Genomic DNA, 5,045 nt, shown 5'->3' with positions numbered 1-5,045 from the left:
TCAGGTCCTCAAGATTTTGAAAATGTTTGCCATCCTCCTTCTAGACCATTTTATTTTGATGAGGAATGCATTCCCTAGACTTTTCTACCTGGTATGTCCCTGCTCACAGTATGATGATGCATGGGTAGCAAGAAAGAAAACAAAAAAACCCCAAAGAAATGGGACCTAGGTGCAGAGGCCAAAAGGGTGAATTCTGAAGGGAGTTGACAGCCAGAATCTTCTGGCTGAATTGTTGCTTTTTTTGTGTTTTTTCCTTTTGTTTCCAGGCAAAACACATTTGACGGTGTGAACTATTGAAAGCCTCGGGTGCAGCGTGTGTTTTGTTTGCTTCATACAGTAAAGCAGACCATATGTTAACTGAGTTTCAGCCATTCCACTCAATAATCCACACACTTTATTTATTGTCTAAACATTTTCCTTAACTTCTCTGTGACAGTAACATAGTACTTGATGGTAACAGTGCTAATTCATCTGCAAACACCAGAGAAAAGTAGCTCATTTCACAAATTAGGATGTGAAGTCAAAGGATGGCTATGATATGATTCTGTACCTCTCAGTAATATTAAATTCTAAGTTCTCAAACACTGTAGACAGTGTCCAGATATAAATAAAGACTGAGCTGCAGCTATAAGAGAGACAACTTTGAGGGGATTGAATGGATGACAGTCCTGTGCTAGATCTCTAACATACATATATTCCAGAATGGAATGGATTTGAAAGTTTGATGAAACAAGATCACATTCTCCAGATTCACAGACAAAAAAAATGCATTGTACAGAACAGCCAGATATCACAGGGAGAAATTTAGGCTGGTAAGACACTGCCTAACTTTGATGAAAGCTTTCATCACAAAATTGTCCTTTCAATGATTCAGGGCAGCACTTCAGTAAACGCAGTCATTGGTTTTTTTCCTCTTATATGCACTGACCACACAAGAAATTAAGCAAACCAGTACAGCCTGTGTCCATGTTGGGTTAACAAGGAGAATCTCAGCAAGAATTCTGTGTCCCACTGTGTGCTGTAAAGGACATGGTTTTGGTACCCGGCTTTTTAAAAACAGGTTGCAAAAGAAAGGAGTCACTCTTCCCAGAATTTGCTAAGGATCCAAATGAAAATGCAATGTTGTATGTTAAGAATGGAAATGAAATGCACTTGAATTAATTAAATATATAGAAAAGAAAAATCAGAAGGAATAGTGTGCTAATAAGTCCCTGGCAATATAGTTATACTTGACAAGGAATATTGATTACTGGGTTGTTTCACATTTGGTATGCACTAATGCACTGAGCTCACATAGAAAAGTGACAGCTCTGAAGTAATTACACAGGAATTGTCAGTACATTCATTTGTGTTTGGGTTATTTCACTGCACTGGCATTTCTATAAATTATAACATGTCACCTTAGATGTATACAGAAGTTAAATCATTTATCTTCCAACTAATCATAGTAACAAGAGCAAAAAGGTCCCTTGACAAGAATTTGGATAAAGGCCTTAATAAAAAATTGTAATGCTGTAAGACTTCTGACTGATTTTTTTTTTTTTAATTGAAGCTAGATTTAATTGATCTCCAGTCATCTAAGATGAAGAGAATACAACTGTAACTTTCTCCAGTGTACATATTTATGAGATATAAACACTCAAAACTAGACTGAAATAATTGTTTTCCAGAGGCCATCAGATAGTCAACTAATACTTGTAACTTGTATTCATGAAGTTGTCTCTGCTCTCTGAGGCTAAATCTGGAGATATAGAGAAAGACTCATGAGATCCATCAGGTATCTGATTTAAGACCCCTTGATTTACCCTTGTCACCTTTCACAGTCTCCAGCACACATTTTATTCAAAGAATGCTATGAGCTAGTAAGCTGAATGAAGCACTTGCCTGTCAGAAGAGTGCTAATACAGTATTTGAAATTTATGAGTATCCTTATAGCTAAAACAATCTACTCAGATAATAATTATCAGGTCAATGCCTTTTTAGGGAAGTAATTGACATCTCTGTAAATGCAGGCATTTGGGTTTTTGCTTGTTTGTTTGTTTGTTTCACTGTCTGGAGTGAGAAAAAAATAAAGAAAAAGGGAAAAGCCATCATTTACACAAGCCAACAACATTCCCTTGCAGCAAAGAAAGCTAACCCTGTCCCAGGCTGTATTAGAAGGGGGACTGGAGAAGATGACCTTCAGATATCCCCTCTAAATTCTCTGATTCTGTGCCTCTGTGAAAGAAAAGGAAAGGGAACGAGAAAGGGAAAGGGAGAGTGAGAGCAGGAAAGAATTACAACCACTTACCTGATTCCAGCAGTCTGAAACACAGATGTTTGTTTCCCACTAAAATAAAAATATAAAATACATTAGGCTGAATTATTTAACTTTCTTTATTTGGTTCACAATGCATTTTTGTAATATTTTGAGATTCTATCACAATTATAAACCTCGTAATTTTGATCAATGACAGGGTTTTTTCCCCCAAATAAAATTGCTGGACTGCTTAGTTAATAATCCTGAGGTTGTTCAAATTGTTATGCCATTCTTTGTGAACTGGTCCTTTAATAAAAGTACAACTATAAAACCCATGCCAATGATCTGGGCTTCAATTAAACAATTGATACTTAACCTTTTCCAAGTGAGCAGTAGAAGAGACTGGAGTAGAAGACAGGTTAAGTTTATGATATCTATGATTCATTAATTAAAAAATAATCTTCTCAGTGATGCATAAGATGCCAAATCTGAAGATGTAATTTATCCTACATTTTATGATTCTATTTAGTATTTTTTTTAAAACTAAAGGTAGGGAAGAGGTTCCTACCAAACTCTCCTTGAGAAATTTAAAAACAGGACTCAAGACACTGTTTTCAAACATTAAACCTTACAGACATGTTAGATGTTCACTTTATATAGTGAGTATCTTAAACTGTTGTAAACTTGCATGAGGAAGCTGAAGCAGTGTTGCAGAAGCAGCGCTGCACAAAATCTATATGTCACAGCTTGCTCATAATTGGGAAGTAAAAGGGCAGTTTTCTCTTCATAATCTGAGGTTGCTGACAGTAGCTGAGAAAGATATTTGAGTGAAGCTGGCATGCATGCTGAAAAATCTTAGTTCAGAATAAAAACCCTTGGGTTTTTTGGTTTTTTTCTGAATATGAGGTAGGATTTTAATTCAGCAATAGAGAAACCTTCAAATGGATTTAGATTTTCAATTTGCTTCAAGGCTGAAGAGTTTACATGATTATGCAAACTCTCAAATTCTGCCATTTGCAAAATGAGGCTTAGATGTTAAATGACACTATCAGTGCACATCTTCCATGACAGACAATGTATATTTTATGTATTGACCTGATGGCATATCTGGATTTCTTGACTAGAGAATATTTGAGGTTTCTACTGTTTCTCTATTCTGGATAGATCTAGAAGCACTGACTGAAGAGTGCTCATCATGTTTTGGGCTCTCTGACAAAAAATGCAACTGAAAATGAGGTATTAAAAGACAGGAAAATTCTGTGTACATTTGAGAATGAAGACCATCAGTTACAGCTTTGGACAATGATTCAGACAAGTCTGTAGCTCATTCATTTCCAGCTGGTTCTCTCCCTGATCCAGTTCACCGTAATTCAAGTGAGAAAATTTAAGACACAAGTTGCTGGAGAGTTGTGTGTAACTTCACCTTTCCTCCTTAATTCCAACTTCAGTATTCTGCTGGGAGCACCACAGTGAGATTATGGACCAAAAAGTTGATATATTTACTTCTAAATGCCAGTAACAAATCAGACAGCATGACCCAGTGCAGTGAAGGGAGGCAATTACTTTTGAAAGGGTGAAAAAAGGCTCTGATTTGTACTTTGCCAGTTATGAAATACTTTTAATAACTTCTTTCCCTGATGGCCACCACTCCTCATGTGTCACTCTGGGTTATCCCTGGGGTATGTTTATGTAACAGTCAATTGGCTATAAAGGTCTTTTTTTTCCTTCCTATTGGGTGAATTTGACAGTCAGGTTTGAGAATGGTTTAACTCCCCATTAACTGTTGTTAATTTACAAGAGAACTCCTGCAGAAAACAAACAAGCAAGCTCATAATTTGATGCAACATCAGTCTGGAACACCAAACAAAGCCATTAGGAGCAGCACAACTATTGGGATTAGCAAACACAGGTGACTGGGGAGAAGGAGCAATCAAGCAAACACCAGAGCTATGTCATTCTCTGGGAGAGCTAGTGTGATTCCCTTCATTTACTAATCTTCCTGTGGGGTTCAGAAACATGATGTGAAAAAACCTCTCACACAAAGGCAAATTTAAAGCACAAGTTCATGTTTAAGAATTTTTAAATGCAGTAAATAAACTGTTCATACTTTTTCTGAACTCATTGATAAGGTCAGAATTTGAGAGTTAAATGCATTTCATGTAAGGAAACTGCACATAGCAAAGCCAGACAAGCTCCTCTAAATGTCCCATTCCAGAGTTTGAAATTTGCACCCACTCTGCATTACATGTTAAATCCTGCTGCAAACACAGTCTATGAGGGTTGGTATACAAAGTTTGTATTAGATCTATTTTCACTCCTGGCATCCATCTCCAGCCTTTGGTGAGGCCAGCAGTGGTTATGCAAATTTCGTGAGTCATAAAAGGTCTTTTTTTCCCTTCTGTTTTTTGGTTAAAATAAAAAGAACCAGAATGGAGAATTCCGAAAGAGCATTATAAGAGTAGAGTTTGTAATTGATGTTCATTCCTTCTATGGAAAACAGAAATATTTCTTTTATGTCATCATACTTTTAAATGTTGCATTTAATGCCCTAATGACTGATTAACACCTCATAGTATGAACTGCATCGTACAAATGAGGATGTCTTTATTTCAATGAACTTATACTCTAAGCAAAATGTGGTTACAACATTTGCATAATTATTTGTAGCCGTTTAATTTCCGCAGTCTTTGAAAAAAATTAATCAAGCTTAAGTGCTAAGGCTGTGCAAGAAACAAAAAGATCAACAGGCTGCACACTACTTAGGTGGATCAGGACTGGCTGGCATCTGTCAGGGAGCATTTTATGC

Source organism: Corvus brachyrhynchos, unplaced genomic scaffold (assembly GCF_000691975.1).
Source record: "Corvus brachyrhynchos isolate BGI_N302 unplaced genomic scaffold, ASM69197v1 scaffold27, whole genome shotgun sequence".
Classification (NCBI taxonomy): Eukaryota; Metazoa; Chordata; class Aves; order Passeriformes; family Corvidae; genus Corvus; species Corvus brachyrhynchos.
This window is presented reverse-complemented; position numbering follows the sequence as displayed.